The sequence below is a fragment of the Diorhabda carinulata genome, chromosome 9, assembly GCF_026250575.1.
Source record: "Diorhabda carinulata isolate Delta chromosome 9, icDioCari1.1, whole genome shotgun sequence".
In the NCBI taxonomy this organism is placed as follows: Eukaryota; Metazoa; Arthropoda; class Insecta; order Coleoptera; family Chrysomelidae; genus Diorhabda; species Diorhabda carinulata.
In genome coordinates, this window is record NC_079468.1 from 11,592,524 (window position 1) to 11,611,968 (window position 19,445).

Genomic DNA, 19,445 nt, shown 5'->3' on the forward strand with positions numbered 1-19,445 from the left:
TATGACTTACATTTCATTAATTCTGGAAGTTTCAGTGTATTTATTCATATTTTTAAATCATAATAAGTTTAAGTGCTTTTGGTACGATATATCATTCGATATTGACTGTGTCATCTACAGGTTACATAGTCTGGTCGAGAAAAAATAAACCTGCCGAAATTAGTTCTCCGTCTCGGAAAAATATGGTTGATGGCTTAATCGATCCGGAATGGCATCCCGAAAAAGACGTCTTTCATCTTTTTTCCGGGAGAAAAAAATTACAATTGTTATTAACAAAAAACTGGATGAAAAAAAGAGGGGTCCAGTTTTTTGAAAATTTCTCAAAAAGTATAAGTCGTAGGTCAAATATTCAAAAAGATTCTGAAAGAGCAGGAAATTTCAGCTAGGAAGTCTCCGACTCCCGAAATCGTACGACCAATATTTATAATTTTTATTTAACATTGAAAATAGGCTCCCGCGCGGCAGTTTTGGCATGCGCGCGACGCTGCCATTTCGGAGTCTCGCTTTTAAATAATTTTTTTATGCAACTAAATGTTTATAAAAAAATTTCAAAAAATTCAGGTATTATCTAGAGACTTCAAAGATTATGACCCCGTGTTTTAGAAAGTTTAATAACCATTTTTCAAAAAGTTAGGCTATTGTTAATTAACAGTTATTTTGCTGATTTTCGCTGTTATAAAAGGCGGTGTAAAAGTTTAAATAATTATCCTGAATTTTTTTCCTCTCGTAGATTCCTTTTTATTAATATCCTGAACAAGATGGCATAAAAAAAATTAAAAAATTTTTTTATTTCATTAATTATTAATTTTTAATCAAGTTAAAAAAAGAAAAATTGATATAATATTATTTAAACTATTTTTTTTCAATAAATTTAAGCCAGGTATGATTTTATATTCATCCTTGGCACCATATTGGAATTTTAAAAATTTGTTTATGCCATTTGTTTATAAAAAATTTTTAAACAAATGGACTAATTGAATATTTTTCAAAAATTTTTTTTTACCACATTATTAGCCTGAGAAAATAATGATTTTTAAAAAAAAATTTTTTCTTAATAACAATATCTTATTGTTTATAATCGTTTTTTTAATATAACTATTATTGAAATAAATATTTAAGAAATTTTTTTTTTTCTTAAAAGTCATTATTTGCATTTCTCTACATAATTGCAGCAAAAAATTTTTTTTACTCGTTATTTATTCATTTGTTTATTAAACAAATTGTTATAAACAATTTTTTTTTCTTGTTTTATTTTTTTTTCGGTAGATGAAAAAATTAGAAAAACAACGATCTGCAACAATAGGGTAAAAAAAATAGTCATACAGTAAAATTATAAAATTCAATAAAAAATAGTAGAAAATTTTTTTTACCCTATTGTTGCAGATCGTTGTTTTTCTAATTTTTTCATCTACCGAAAAGAAAATAAAACAAGAAAAAAAATTGTTTATAACAATTTGTTTAATAAACAAATGAATAAATTACGAGTAAAAAATTTTTTTTTTGCAATTATGTAGAGAAATGCAAATAATGATTTTTAAGAAAAAAAAAATTTCTTAAATATTTATTTAAATAATAGTTATATTAAAAAAACGATTATAAACAATAAGATATTGTTATTAAGAAAAAAATTTTTTTTTAAAAATCATTATTTTCTCAGGCTAATAATGTGGTAAAAAAAAATTTCTGAAAAATATTCAATTAGTCCATTTGTTTAAAATTTTTTTATAAATAAATGGCATAAACAAATTTTTAAAATTCCAATATGGTGCCAAGGATGAATATAAAATCATACCTGGCTTAAAGTTATTGAAAAAAAATAGTTTAAATAATATTATATCAATTTTTCTTTTTTTAACTTGATTAAAAATTAATAATTAATGAAATAAAAAAATTTTTTAATTTTTTTTCATGCCATCTTGTTCAGGATATTAATAAAAAGGAATCTAAGAGAGGAAAAAAATTCAGGATAATTATTTAAACTTTTACACCGCCTTTTATAACAGCGAAAATCAGCAAAATAACTGTTAATTAACAATAGCCTAACTTTTTGAAAAATGGTTATTAAACTTTCTAAAACACGGGGTCATAATCTTTGAAGTCTCTAGACAATACCTGAATTTTTTGAAATTTTTTTATAAACATTTAGTTGCATAAAAAAATTATTTAAAAGCGAGACTCCGAAATGGCAGCGTCGCGCGCATGCCAAAACTGCCGCGCGGGAGCCTATTTTCAATGTTAAATAAAAATTATAAATATTGGTCGTACGATTTCGGGAGTCGGAGACTTCCTAGCTGAAATTTCCTGCTCTTTCAGAATCTTTTTGAATATTTGACCTACGACTTATACTTTTTGAGAAATTTTCAAAAAACTGGACCCCTCTTTTTTTCATCCAGTTTTTTGTTAATAACAATTGTAATTTTTTTCTCCCGGAAATGCCATTCCGGATCGATTAAGCCATCAACCATATTTTTCCGAGACGGAGAACTAATTTCGGCAGGTTTATTTTTTCTCGACCAGACTAACAGTTAATATATCCACATGAATATGTAGGTATGTTTACAGTAGTTACGGTGTTATTTTAACTCTCAATCTATGTTAAGATTGGAGATTCATTCCAAGAGTTATATTTATCGATTGATATCTACATACTTTTGGCAGGAGTGACAGATATTTTCTATTATTCCATAAAATTCATAATACAATTTCTACCAGTTTCCAATATTCTCAAACCATTTTTATTAGATTAATTCTGAAGCTGAGCATATTATAAATAGATAGACAAATCATTGACATGATAATTTTTATTACAGATTTTTGGATAATTCGCTAGATATCTGAGAAAGTGAGAATAAAACCAAAGTTTTTTGGAGCATATTGGTAAGTTATTGATTCTATATATTTGACTTCATTTACAACAAATGATTTGTCATATTAGCGCTTCGGTACAGAAATCTGTTGCTTCACCTTTGTTATACGGGTAGATCTATTTTGAATCATTATATTTACTATTCATTATAATGAATAAAATTCTTCTAGTATCTTCTGAGTTCGTTATCCAAAGATTATCATCCAATTTTTTCACTCTTTTCTATTTGTCACTTTGCTTTCATCAACTCTAGTAATCAATCATTTTTTTCTCTATTCTGTATTCCGGTACTGCCTAGATATGAATAGGGTAAAAAAGAGACCCTAATTTTTTTTGAACGGTATATATTATTTGAGTTCAGGTCACCTTCACTATTCATATAAAAATGAGGTTGAATGAATCACATAGATACAAGGAAATATAAATCAAATCGATACTTTCATCAAATGTGAATTACATCTGATTTTTTACCGCATCATAATCAAAAATCCAACTTTTCAGTAGAATAATACTCTATCTTTTACGTTCAAATTTATCTCTCACCTTAGACATAATCGGTAGAAGTTTAAGTACTTTACAATGTATCCCCAAACTCTTTGGATTTTTGACTTGAGATAGAGCTTGTATAGTAATAACCCAAGAGGATATTGATCACTTGATATATGAGTATGCATAGTCGGATCTTTCAATCCATTATTGAAAGGTTAACACAAACTTATAGTCACCCGATTGCAATGAAATTTAAATCATTTACATATTACGACCACACTGATATGTGTCAAATATTATTGAAATAAAATAAGCTGCTGTTTTTAAGTCAGCGGTTAAACATTTTGATTGTCGCTTTCATTTACTGTTATTAGTTAGTAATAGAATATTGTTCAAGGAGTATATCATGGTAGTTAAGTGATAAGGTGATAAATATTATATTTAGTGCATAATTAAAGGAAATTTTGGATCTCCTCAGTAATATATTCCAATCATTCTTACATTTCTGTTTTTTTTTTGGTATGCATACGTAGACGTGAGAAGTTTTTTCGATTTCTCTGGCAGTAACTTTGAATCTATCGATTTTGCTTTCTCCTCAATTTTTTCTGGTATTCATGATTTATATTTCCAATCAAAAATACTTTTCTATGCCAATGATAAAACATTTACTCAACATAATTTGATGTAGGTATAACGATTCTTTGACTATAATCTAAATTAGACATAGACGTAAAATGTACAGGAAAGTATATTTCGATTACCAATTTATATGTGCGCATTTTTTGGGATCAAACACCAAATAAATTTGATCTAGAAAATCATAAAATAAATATGATTTATTATATGATACAACCATGATCTGCGGCCCGGTTTATTTCAAAATATTCGAATATTTTCATATAAATATTTGAATTTCTAAGTAATTGATTAAATGCTAAATGAATTGATTGAATGAGAAGTATGATATTTGGTTCAAGTTTGATTACATAATATGAAAATTCTGACCATAAGATCGTCCTTATAATATTATGACAATTTCAATTTTATTCATACATCACAAAAGTGACGTCATACGGTGAATAATAAAGTATTGTCTAGTAGTACATAATAGCTATTTATTTCACGACAGATATGTATAATACACACTTTATACTACTGTATGTATACTAATGTATTTTCTGTAATAATGGAGCTCTCTCTCTTTCTACTTTTATTCGATTAAAAATCATCCTTCAGAGAAAGAAATGTAATTATGATGAGAGTTGTGTATCCTAAGAATGTAATTTCGAAAACATTGTTTTAACTACAGTAATAATTGATTGCTTGAAATCTATCATTGAAAACTCAATTCTCAATTACGCTACGTCTTATATATAGATGAACATTTTTTTTAATTAGAATTGTTGAAAAAATTGTAGAATCTGCTCGGCTCTGACGCTACTAAGTCTTATTGGAGCTTTAGTTGCTCAATACCCTTGAAAAATTTCAAGAATTGAGGGCATAAGTATACACGTTTCATAAAGCAGTATCAAGATATTCTCAAGGGATAAAAGACGTTGTCTACAATAAAATCGAAGTAGAAAATATTTTTTCAAAAAATTTTGCACTGCTTTGGTTAACAGGTATTGATAGTAGACTACCTTGTAATTTGAGGAGAAAATGGAAAAAAGTGAAACACGCAAATAGAGGATGGGCTTGATAAATATTTTGGAAACTGCAATAGTGAAAAACTGGTTTGAATTCTGAGAAAGTAGTGCAAATTGTGAAAGTTTTGAGAATCTTACACAACTGAGGGATTTCGATTCTTAATGATCATTTGAGTATGAGGAAGTTTTCTGTAGGATGGATGCAATTGATAAAAATAAATCACTACTGCATTCGAATGGCAACCTCACTTAAGATATGGAGTTTTTCAAGCTCAAAATGAGCCGCTTCGTGAACGAAACGTAGATCCACCATAACATACCAGAGATTATATTAATAATACACCAATGCATTTGATCAATAGAAATTGTTTTAGTACCAGTACTATGCCAGGGTAATCATTTTCAGTTTTTGTGCCAAGAATCCATGAATTGTGCTTGCTTCAAAGATAAAATCGTCCAAAATACAAATATCTATGTTTATGACCCCGACAAAAAACATTTTTATGGGGAATGAAAAACTTGAGATGATTTATAGAGTCCAAATGCCACTACGATAAAAAATGAGACTTTTCATTCACAAAATTGTGTTTCTATCAAAAAGACACTTATTGATCCGCCCTCTTCAAATGAAGTTGTATGTAATTCACTCTTCAGTAGTGATATGAAGTATGAAGTATATGAGACTTTGAATAATTATGAGTTTTGAGTATAATATCTCGTGGAATGTTAATGTGTAAGTTTATATTTTGTACTCGAGTACTACTCTTAATATTGCTACGAAATGTTTGTTTCCATCTCTAAGATTTAAAATTATATTTACTCAAAAAGCTATCTATAAATGACATTCATATTTACTATAATAGTTTAAATTAAGAGGAATATTACAAAAAAACGCCAAATGCATAAAACGTAGCATTTTTTCCTGCAAATTTCATACTAAAATGAGTGACTAAAAGTGAGGAGATTTGTTGTTTGTAGCGTTAGATGCAACTTGATTCAATTTTTCGTATATTGTAAGTAATTTGCAAGCTATTCACAAAAAAAGTTATGAAAATCACGTATAATTTTAAAAAATTTTAGAAATGAAATAGATGTTTTTATTTGAAAAGAAGCCAGTTCAGAACCAAGCAAATTGAACAGATAATTAATATGCGAAATCAATGTTTAAAAATCGACTTCAGTATGTTATCAGGTATCTAGAAGTGATATTTTGAGTTGTGAAAATAAAATAAATTGTATCGAAGCCAAAGAATTAGCGTAGTTATTGCACGACGTTTATTCCACAAGTTATTTCGCAACAACAATAGATTATGGACTTTTCTTCAAGCTATGCTGTTAATGACTTAACCTTCACACCCTTTATATCTCTCTTTCTAGCAAGAGCGCACTACAATATGTCTGCTTTAGCTATGTTGGATTTTACTTAGAAAATACTGATGGTCGGAAAGAGAGATTAGATAGTTACAACACTTTGTCCTATAATAACATTTGTTAATGGCCTACCTCTCGTTTTTCATTCCATCTTTTCTTCGTGTGGATATTTAAAAAAATGTTTTTGTATCTATGATGTTAAAAATAGCACCAGCTTCCATTTTGCACAAAACCACACAAACTCTATCACAGTATTTTATTCAAATCATTCTAAACCAGACTGTCGCGAAAAATAAAGCTATTTACGAAAGAATTAATCCATTGCTATATTTATTCCTGGAGATTTCAGCTGTAAAAACAGCAACAGATGTTTATAATTTTTTCAATTTAATGGGATTGGGACAATTTGTATAACATATTTTGCAATGACTAAAGCCTTAGATCTAAGAATCATTGGAAGGAATATCTAAATAGAGAGTTCAAGAAGTTCGAAATATAGTAAAAGTCACCTTTCATTAAGTCGCATCCATACTTTTAAAATTAATTTTCATCAACATTAATATCATTTTAGGATGATTTTCTCTTCTTAAAGCCAAAGTTGATTCATATATTAAGCACGTAATTCAATTGGTTGTGTAAACAAAACAGAACGAACAAAAGAAGGGTGAGATAATATGAGAAAATGTACTCTTTATCTACATGTTGGAGATAAAAAACAATTTTATGATATAACTACACCAACTGATAATTGAAATGTACAATAAAATGAGCATAAAACAAAGTAACGTCCCGAAATCCCAGTAATAAATACTTTTGTCTGGATACTATATCACGGAGGATTTAAGAACTAAACAATCAGAAAGGGATATTGCTGTCTGCATCTTGTATGGGGTATATTATGATGAGTTGAATAGAAATTTTTATCAGAATATCAATTTATTACTATTCCAAGCAAAACCGGAAGCTCGTATATAATTAATAATGAAGTTCAATATATTTTTATTAAGAATATTTTGCGTTCAAATTGTTCCAATCTCCACTTACTTCATTTTTTTTGGAAATTGTGACAGTTACAACACTTGACTCAATAACTCCTAGATATCACATAATCTTTTTCTAAAAAAGACATTTTTCTTGAACAGTGTCCCAAATGTTTCAGACAAATTTTACTAATTCTGGATCTCAACTATCTCAAAAATTGAAATTCTTGGAACTCTTTTAACACGTGATATTTTGAATGAAATTTAAGACTTCAAAAATGTAATAGAAACGGATAATAATACTTGAACTGAAATGAGCTCCACGGAAAAATCACGTATACAGAAATTTGCACCAGCTTTTTTCGATACACGTACATATTATTTATATTACAAAGTTGTTGATTAAGACTTCGGGGCAATTCCATTTCTAAAAATGTGAATATTACCACCGCCGAGAATTGGATTTGCAAATGGCAATACTTATAATGCATTCATATGTTATCATAAAACTTGTGAAACATGAAACGTTCTCAAAGTTTTATTGCATTAAGAAATTCTCAAGTTCACCATCAAGTTCATAGTAATTTGGGTTATGCACTTTGACAGAACCATCACTCCAATACGTGATACTCGAGTTATTCTGAAATAAAATTACCAAACTGAATAGTAATTGATCATAACTTGTCAACGTCTTCTTCCGAATTTCTTCGTATGCTTTTTTGGTTGTAGGAACGGGACTAATGTCTCTCTGTCTAAAGTTGGCTTTCAAATGAACTGATTGCAACACTCCGTGGCGTGGTTCGAAACTCCAATGTTCAAAATTATTTTATACATGATTTAAGACTTTTCGTTGAACAAATATAATATTGATATTTTTTGAAATGAAATATTACAATTTGAAAGTGAGTATATGGTCTGGAAATTTACTCGTTGGATGATAATGCTGATTTATCATAATTTGATTTACTTAGCTGGTCGATATTAAATTGAAATTATCTGAATTATATTGTAATTTTATTAAGTGATAGGGGTGACTGTGTCATATATTTCTCGATGCGAAAGAAGACATTAACAAATTCAGTCCAATTCCCACTACAAAGCACATGAGGGTTATGAAGCACTCATCTTTTAAGGATATATTGTTTTGAAAATGTACATTTTCTTGAAATAACATAGTATGCAGAGTAAATAATTTATGATCCGGTATGTTGATGTGATAAAGAAATACTTATGGATAACTGATGATAATATCACTAATTGTTACTTTAATTCCTTCTATTAATATGAACTGAAATGATTGATTAGAATTCTTGCAAATAAGATGACAGATATATTTATATTCCATATTTGGCATGGCAAGGAATCTTATCTGTTGAAATTATGTAGTTTATAAGAAATCTCTTTAACAATTTCACCCAAAAAAAATTAGATTAATTTGTTACTGTGCATACAGAAAAAAATTCGATAAAACCATATTTGATCGTATCTTGTAGCTGACCCGCCACGCCGTTAGCTGTTTTATCGCCCACGCGCAGTAGCAATTATGCCGCCGTACAACTACAGTGAGTTTTGTCCAAAAAAGTATAATCAATTTTTTTCATATGTTGAATAAAAAACATCTTAGGGAAGGCAAAATATTCATCTCAACTAGATAGCTATTATTCTGGTTTATTGCGTGAATCTATATACTTAAATATTTTCCTTAACTTTTTGCTTGTTACACATTTTCATATGTTTCACGTAATGTCTTAATTTTAGATATTTTTTCTATAAAAATTAATTTATAACAATTTTCACATGTTATTTTAAACTGATTTTCATAGAAAAGAGACTAAAAATCAAGAAAAACTATTATGAAAAACTTTTGAAATGAAAACATTTATCTAAAAAAATTCAACTTATCTTGCCATTATGCTTGCCAAATCTTTTATCAACTTTCTTATATACAAACCGTCTGGGAACTTTTGTTTATAATTGAAACTATAGCTCCATGATTTGTTTTTGCTGGAGAATTGTTGTTCTTATGGTTTTTGACCATTTTCAATTTTGGAAAGATGTTCCACCAGAGTCAAATGAAACGGGCAGTGTAAGTAATAAGCGCTGTCGCTGTGTTCGGAAATGTTGAAATTAATTTATTGGTAAAATGATGGTTGATCAATCTTTAAGTTTCAGATTTAAATATTCACAATGTTTCCTTATCTCGTCATTGAAGTAATTAGAAAGTTATTGTTAGGAAAGGCAAACGTGTCAGTAAATATTTTAACCTGTCGAATCTATCTGTTAAGGAAGTTATGGACTGATCTAGGATTCTTGAATAAAACTCTACATATAATTTTGAAGTCTACGTTTCCCTCTTTTCTGGCTTGCTTGAGAATTTCATTAAAGAGCCTTCTGTTTTTCTTCTTTTAATTCTTTTTCCCGTTTCTGCTGTTGAGAGTATGTATAAATTTTGAACAGTATTCAAAAACTAATTTGGATATGTTATGAACTGGGACCAAAATTCTCCGATAGCTTATTGCCAAACTATTTTTGTGATAAGTTAATAAATAAACGTAGATTAGTACTCACTATAACTATGATTTCTTAGCACTTCTGATTTATACTGACGGATGCTTGAATTGAAATCGCAGTTGACAAGTTCAAATATTACTAATTATAATTATGCCAATATACATATCAAAAACACTATGAACAAAATTATTGCAATTTACCATCGTCTCTTCATCATTGCCATCGTCTCTTCATCCATGTCCATAATACTGTTCGAATTCATTCAAGTACCTATGTACCTAGTCTACAAACTCAGAAGGAACCTTAGAGGGGACAACCGTAATCTCGCCAATCCTGCTTTTCAAAGAATACTTGGGGCGCGATCAAGTAAGAATCTGAATTTAATTGACGCCAATAACTTGAATCACGTGATGAATCGCACAATATGCTGCCTCCCAACCGTGTCCAATACACGCTTCGCATGACCGCTTCCGACGGGCCTGTCTTTGAGCAAAATCTGCTGAATCTATTACTTTTCTAAAAAATTTCACTCCACAGATATTACATATTAACAAACGATTTTTTGAAGATATCGTGCCATTCTTGAAAGTACTATTATGAAATTCAGTCATCCCCAATATAAGTTTGACTTCTCATCACTGTTTTCTGGATATCGAAATAATATGTATTTTTTAATGTCAAAAACATAATGTAACGTTTCACGGGAGATGTTTGTCAATAAGTCAAGGAATATTTAACTCTTATTAGTACTCTAGAAGAACTATTTTATATTTAGCATCATATACGTTGATTGGCGACTGGAGATTGGAGACAATTTTAATCACTACGTTTCTTAGCCTCCAGATACATATGAAATTTATTCAAATCTTGGGTATTACAAAACTTTGATGAAAACTTCGAATATGTATTCATGAGGGACTTTAGAAACAACTGCTGAACTACTATGAACAAATGTCAAAAACAGATCCGATTGAAGTTTATGAATCAAATCAATGAAAATCAAGTTTTTTGTGAGAAAAAATCTTATTATGTTACTATAGCTATGATTGGAAAAATACATATATCATAAGCTTAACTACATTTTGAAATAGGATCTCTGGCATAGTTCTCGTTAGCATTGGTCCAAAAAAGAAAAATGCAAACTTATGTTTTGTAAGACTATTTCAATAATTTGTTACTTCCATTAAATGTTTAGGAAACATGGGAAGCAGAACTATGACTGGTTCCTTTAAATTTATGAAGAAACTAGAAGTATCCAAATTAATTAGTCATTGTTAATCAAAAATCAAACTGAATTATAAAATTCCTAGTTCTAATCACTTTGAAATGATAATCCACTGAAATCATTACCGTAAAATTTTGATAGCTGAGTAATTTGGCATGAAAGTAAGCGAAAAAGGACAATGAACCCTTGATATTTATTTTCGTAATCAAACCAATATGTCCTATCATTTGTTTCCCCTTCATATCATCAAGGATAAATGAAAATACTTAAGCAGAATGCAAATTACAACGACACGCGAAGTACGGATCAACATTAAAAACATTTGTATAATGGTAAAGAAAGTCAGAACCAGAAGTAGGGGACACAAATCTCAAAGTATTCTACACATTAATCTGGATTGGCTATATGTTCTATATACAAGTTCCATTTTTTATCTTACAAATATTTCACGACATGTAGTCATAGGCGGGGTCTAAGGAGAACGGATGGGTATTGAATATAAACTATGTTCATACCTACAAATTACCAAAAGAAGTATTCCACAGGGCATGGTACTATATCTACTGCTGCGGACCTCAGTAATGATCTGCTATATGAACTGATAAGCAGATATACACTGTGTTGGATTCCTCCTCATAACCTAAAAACGGTGCAAATTTATTAAACAGGCGCCAAATTTAAAGAGAATCACAGTGATCTATCCAATAGAAAGGTAAACTGAGGAATATTAAAAATAAATATATCTACGAAGAACGGGAAGTGAAGTATCTGGGTATCACCCAGGATAGCAAACTTCTTTGGAATAAACCCAAAGATGCTCCCGCGTACTGTGAGGGGTGTTGTCGAAGAGGAAACAACTAAGGAAGCTGCAGATACCGACGTGTATATTAAGTTATACTTGTCTAGCAGAAAATCATTACTGACTTAAAAGAGAAGTTCTCAGTATTGTTAGTGATTTGAAACATGAACATCTTGAGAGAATAAAAATTCTCCTGAAGTCTTCGACTTCAGGTTCTGTGAAAGAATAATGATTTCAATTAATTTTCGCTCATCTATTAATAGGTTACTGAATAAACTTTGTACCAAAATATACTCGCAGATATGCAGTTTATTCACTATCGTAAAAAAACAACAACGATTATTTGTAGGTCGAAAAAACTCACAACTAATAAACTTAAAGACCAAACAATATTCATTAAACAAATGTAGCTACCTATATAAGTATAGATAAGAAAACAAATTAATTTGGAACATGTTAGTCGGCTTGTTATGTTTATATTTAAGAATTTTTCTCATATCTTTTTTAATTATAGTGGCGCAGTCGTCACATCTATTGTAACACCATTTCTGAAGAAATCACTTTGTCTATTTCTCAGATATGATTTATTATATTCAAGCAATAGCATTTCATTTTGAAATTTTTTCTTATTGATTCTGCTACTGATACCAGAGGCAGTAGAAAAAAATATTTTGAATACCCACATTTATAGTAACATAATAATCGCTGGTAAATGTAATAATACCCGGAGTCCAATAACAATGAAGCACAATATTGCATACACATTGAAGAAATTCAACAAGAATTAAAGAAAAAAATGGAAAATCAATATGCTATTGAATTGAATTAAATGAAAGAAAATGCAGTAATAAAAAAATCTCTCCTGTTCGTGGAATGTCAAATTCCTACAAGCCTCTTTCAACGATCATTCAATATGATTTCTCAAAAAATATCGTTCATTTATCTATGTTTCATTCTAATTGAAAATATGTTGTCTTCATTCCTAAATTTTTTAACCGATAATTTCTCTACGAACGCAGATTTTTCATAATTCTAGGACAAGTTTTGTACAATTTGCATCTTTCATGAAAATCAAGTTGATATTTATGCAAAGAAGGTATCTTTTTTTTTATATAAATAGAATCAGTGCACTTTTCTTCACTTCTTTCTTTTCTCACATTTGTTGTTTCAGTTGTTACTGGAATGATTCCATCCTTTCGTTGCTTGAGAAATCTATCGTTTAAGTATTTCATTTCTAGCTTCGCTTATATTCGCACACTAAAGCCTGAAGAATACTATTGTAACATTCGTATACATAACTTCACATAAATTTGAAACCAAGGCTTTCATATAATAAATTAACAAGACTTCGATGCCATTTTTATGGCACTAATTAAATATCTTATCGCCTATTATTACGATATTAACAACTTTGCGAGCTAGAATCACAAGACAATATTAAGAGAAAAAAGTATATCAAAACATAAATAGGAGGATTAGAGATTTTAATCCTGTTTAAGAAAGAGTTGAGATAATTTGATATATTTATAAATACAGGAAAGTTTAGCAAAGTTTTTATTTCAAACAAAAATTTTATTTTTGAGTCATAGATTAATAATGTTATTAATATTAAATATAAACTAGTTGAAAGAGAAAGAGGCAAATTTATTTATTTTAGTTTTTGGAAGTGACTATACAACATAAGCGACAGCTTTGATCAAGGGCACTATTTAAAAAAAAACGAAAACGTACCAACCAATTGGCATATTATGATCATATCTTTTTATTGTTAATTATAAATAATGTCCACTGTGGGATCAGGAGTACAGAACGTTGTTCAGTTCTAGTCGACGTCAATGATAAAAGTGCATTTTCGCGTAGAAATGTAGACCGGAAACAACCGTCCTCCTCTACTAAATAAAAACTGTGAGTATTCCGTTTACGCGTTGCGTCTGATGAAACAAAAGCTCTGAAATATTATGAGTGCGCTAAGGTTCCAATGTCAGTCGTCAAAATTTAAGCATATCTAGTCTGGTCGAGAAAAAATAAACCTGCCGAAATTAGTTCTCCGTCTCGGAAAAATATGGTTGATGGCTTAATCGATCCGGAATGGCATCCCGAAAAAGACGTATTTCGTCTTTTTTCCGGGAGAAAAAAATTACAATTGTTATTAACAAAAAACTGGATGAAAAAAAGAGGGGTCCAGTTTTTTGAAAATTTCTCAAAAAGTATAAGTCGTAGGTCAAATATTCAAAAAGATTCTGAAAGAGCAGGAAATTTCAGCTGGAAGTCTCCGACTCCCGAAATCGTACGACCAATATTTATAATTTTTATTTAACATTGAAAATAGGCTCCCGCGCGGCAGTTTTGGCATGCGCGCGACGCTGCCATTTCGGAGTCTCGCTTTTAAATAATTTTTTTATGCAACTAAATGTTTATAAAAAAATTTCAAAAAATTCAGGTATTATCTAGAGACTTCAAAGATTATGACCCCGTGTTTTAGAAAATTTAATAACCATTTTTCAAAAAGTGAGGCTATTGTTAATTAACAGTTATTTTGCTGATTTTCGCTGTTATAAAAGGCGGTGTAAAAGTTTAAATAATTATCCTGAATTTTTTTCCTCTCGTAGATTCCTTTTTATTAATATCCTGAACAAGATGGCATAAAAAAAAATTAAAAAATTTTTTTATTTCATTAATTATTAATTTTTAATCAAGTTAAAAAAAGAAAAATTGATATAATATTATTTAAACTATTTTTTTTCAATAACTTTAAGCCAGGTATGATTTTATATTCATCCTTGGCACCATATTGGAATTTTAAAAATTTGTTTATGCCATTTGTTTATAAAAAATTTTTAAACAAATGGACTAATTGAATATTTTTCAAAAATTTTTTTTTACCACATTATTAGCCTGAGAAAATAATGATTTAAAAAAAATTTTCTTAATAACAATATCTTATTGTTTATAATCGTTTTTTTAATATAACTATTATTTAAATAAATATTTAAGAAATTTTTTTTTCTTAAAAATCATTATTTGCATTTCTCTACATAATTGCAAAAAAAAAATTTTTACTCGTAATTTATTCATTTGTTTATTAAACAAATTGTTATAAACAATTTTTTTTTCTTGTTTTATTTTTTTTTCGGTAGATGAAAAAATTAGAAAAACAACGATCTGCAACAATAGGGTAAAGAAAATTTTCTACTATTTTTTATTGAATTTTATAATTTTACTGTATGACTATTTTTTTTACCCTATTGTTGCAGATCGTTGTTTTTCTAATTTTTTCATCTACCGAAAAAAAAATAAAACAAGAAAAAAAAATTGTTTATAACAATTTGTTTAATAAACAAATGAATAAATTACGAGTAAAAATTTTTTTTTTGCAATTATGTAGAGAAATGCAAATAATGATTTTTAAGAAAAAAAAATTTCTTAAATATTTATTTAAATAATAGTTATATTATTATTTTTTTATAAATAAATGGCATAAACAAATTTTTAAAATTCCAATATGGTGCCAAGGATGAATATAAAATCATACCTGGCTTAAAGTTATTGAAAAAAAATAGTTTAAATAATATTATATCAATTTTTCTTTTTTTAACTTGATTAAAAATTAATAATTAATGAAATAAAAAAATTTTTTAATTTTTTTTCATGCCATCTTGTTCAGGATATTAATAAAAAGGAATCTAAGAGAGGAAAAAAATTCAGGATAATTATTTAAACTTTTACACCGCCTTTTATAACAGCGAAAATCAGCAAAATAACTGTTAATTAACAATAGCCTCACTTTTTGAAAAATGGTTATTAAACTTTCTAAAACACGGGGTCATAATCTTTGAAGTCTCTAGATAATACCTGAATTTTTTGAAATTTTTTTATAAACATTTAGTTGCATAAAAAAATTATTTAAAAGCGAGACTCCGAAATGGTAGCGTCGCGCGCATGCCAAAACTGCCGCGCGGGAGCCTATTTTCAATGTTAAATAAAAATTATAAATATTGGTCGTACGATTTCGGGAGTCGGAGACTTCCAGCTGAAATTTCCTGCTCTTTCAGAATCTTTTTGAATATTTGACCTACGACTTATACTTTTTGAGAAATTTTCAAAAAACTGGACCCCTCTTTTTTTCATCCAGTTTTTTGTTAATAACAATTGTAATTTTTTTCTCCCGGAAAAAAGACGAAATACGTCTTTTTCGGGATGCCATTCCGGATCGATTAAGCCATCAACCATATTTTTCCGAGACGGAGAACTAATTTCGGCAGGTTTATTTTTTCTCGACCAGACTATAGGAATGTGGCAAAATTAATCTCAAAGTGTATATTTCGCGCTTTCGAATACTTATGTATTCATCGTCGTGGAATTAAATAGTTTAGGATTGTGGTGTGCTGTAGAATTTTATTATCGTTTGATAAAAACATTTCATTTATAATTTTTAGAAGTAATCTTCAAATTGATTTCTAAGCTCTTGAGATGGTTTTGGAATCATGCCATGTTTGTAGAAAGTCTTTGTTAACTAATTTATGAACATTTTCTTTGTGGGAATATATTCAATTCGAATATTCATCTTTGAAATTAGTTAATATAACGTTTTTATCATACAATAATAAATTCAACAGCACGCCACAATCCTAAGCTTATAAATTTTCCAAAATATATGATTCTTCCTTTTAACTCTGTACATTATTTCGAAGTTCAATATTTCTAAAAAATAAAACAACTATTTTCCTGGCTAATGCCTCGACCAATATTAAATTACACCTCCTCTGAAAAGCGTGACATTCATCGACTTTTTGTCGATATCAAAATTCGCAGTCCGCTCATCTCAAGGATTGTATTAGAGTAGTATTTTTCCTTTTCAGTCTGAAGTTAACTACACAAGCCTGTTTCCGTCGATATATTCTAGATGTTCGTACCATTTTTTATTTCATTGCTTATCCAATTTTTCTATATATGACATCTTTGTTATTCTGATATATTTTCTGAGTTTGTTACATGTTTTTGATCCATCCGCACTACTTGCATAAAAAAACTTGCTGCTTCAGTTATCAGACATCTTAGATCTCTTACTGGATGTTTAAGATTAAGTTTTTTGAAGATATTTTCAAGAGCAGCTCTTAGCATGCTTATGAACATGTTTTCACTAATCGTCGTTGGTTCCAGCATTTATAGTGCAGCCTATACAATATATCTATGGCACTTTATTTACTATAATAACTATTATGACGTAGAATATAAATGAACTAAGCTTAGTCTGTTAGTTGTTTTGATATTTAACCTCTGCTTGGTTTTACTATCCTTCTCTTTGATATGTTTAGGGTATCGAAAAGTTGACTTTTTTGAACGCCCATTTCTTTTAATTTGTTTCATATGAATTGGCTTCAGTATTTAATCTATTTCTTTCCAACCATTGTTGTTTTTCCTTTTTTAAAGTGTGTTTTTCCATAGTTGCGGTTTGTTGGTTCAGTTTATATCAGTAGTTTTGTGGTTGTATATATATGAGCAATACTTTCCTGATAGCACTTTTGCCTTTTCTTGAAGACGGGAGAAAGATTCTTTTCTAAAAATTTGTGAGGGATCAAATATCTTATTATATATTATACTTCAAGATATTCTATTACCTCGGTGCCTGCATTATTCGCTTGGAAAACTATTAGTTACTGGCACTCTTCTTCTTTCCAGTTTCTTCATTTTTCTGGATATCTCTTCTTCAGTAATTGTTGACTGATAGTTTTGTAGTTTTTTATAGGTATTGGATCGTCCTACTACATAGTTCTTTGAACTAGTTCCCCTATACTATATTTCATTTATTTGTACACATTCGTTCTCTAGTTGATTTTTAATTTCAAAATTTTTCCGAACATGTTACTTGTAAACTCAACCTAGATTATCATTTACACGCTTTTATTCTAGATTTTATCCTAATTTCTATAATTCTAAATTATTTTCATGTTATAGGATGGTAAAGTAGTTTACATCTTTCATTTTTTTGTTTTATCCTTGACAGAATCAACTTTTAGTGTTGATTGTTTTGTTATTTTTATTCTAAGACTCCTCCACTTCACATTTTACTGTGTTTCTTCCAAGGTCTTCGTAGGTATATTTTTGCATGGAATTGTTGTTCCTGAGGTGATAATGAATGAATAAACTCAATCAATCCAACAACTTTCACAGGTAAAGATTAACTGGCTTTATGTTACTACTAAATTGTATAAATGAATATAAATACGAATATGAATAGAGGCATAGGTGCTTCGTTTTTTGTGATGTTATTTTTGGATAATGCTTAGTTGTTCTAAGCAATGAATTTTCACTAATTTAGACTGAAACACTGAAATACTTGTGAATGAACTTATGGTAATTATAGTATTAAATTTCTTTACACATTCTTACAAAAATAATATTCTTCAGTTCGAGTAGCTACAAAAATTTGACTACATAATCACTAACTTCTAAAAAAGTGTCCTAGCTTAAAAAAATTAACCTTGATAAGTGAATTTACTCTATTTCTTTGATGCTTACACATTCGATATCTGCGATCAAATTGAACACCTCTGCCTTTAGTCTCTCGCTAGAACTCGAAATACCTCATTACATCCAATTAAACGGGTGTTTTAACAAAGTTGTATAAACAAGGCTGGTTAGTCAATTATTAACTAATAGTAATTAATATTGGGATTCAAGTTAACCTGCATTAATCACAGACTGTGCCACTGTACTGGAAAATTGCGACGACACAATATATCTGAGGAGTAATTTTGATAATTACATTGAAATTGGTAGAAACAAGTTCCGCAGATGATGTATTCCAATATAGGTGCCTTATTTCCAAGGAATATTAAATAAAATTATTCGCTTAATTTCATTTCAACACTTCTAGTTATAAAGATGTATAGAAATCTTAAAAATATTGGTATATGATAAAACTTTACTCATGCTATAATTTGAATTTTTCGAAATTATGCAAACCAAAGAGGATAGAAAGCAATTCAGAATTTAATCTGTAATACTCGAAGAATCTTGGTTACCATAATAACACAAATGACTTAGCAACCTCACAAAGGGTCACACTCCACATTTTAACACGTTTTTGTTAGCTTCACTTCTATGTATGTATTCATTAATGGAATATTTGGACTCTATTTTTAAGTACTTAATGGTGAAAATAAAATTATTCCATAAGTTAGTAGTATTAACGTTACCAGAGTAGCATGTAACGGGATTTATAGACTTTGAACGACCAAATAAATTCAAAGAATCGATGCCAGTATACTAATTCAATAAGATGATGAGAAAAATTATCCCATTATTCTCATAAGACTTTACGTTGACGCTACTAAACCGACAGCGTAAATAAAATAGTGTAATATTTTTCGTATTTATTTACACTCTTTCTATTCGTGGGGTGAATTGATAGACACTGTCTCCTACGTTCTTAATTTATTTCAACATACTATACATATATATATATATATATATATATATATGTATATATATATATATATATATATATATATATATATATACATATATATACATATACATACTATACTCTACACTA

General features: G+C 28.9%; 1 protein-coding gene across 1 annotated transcript in view; it reads left to right on the plus strand.

Annotated features, from left to right (window-relative positions):
- LOC130898270 (uncharacterized) overlaps positions 1-19,445 on the plus strand; it is a 111,676-nt gene that overhangs the window by 14,579 nt on the left and 77,652 nt on the right. Inside the window, exon 2 of the mRNA XM_057807439.1 lies at positions 2,811-2,877. The gene's annotated coding sequence lies outside the window, so the exon portion shown is untranslated. The remainder of the gene's footprint in view (positions 1-2,810; positions 2,878-19,445) is intronic.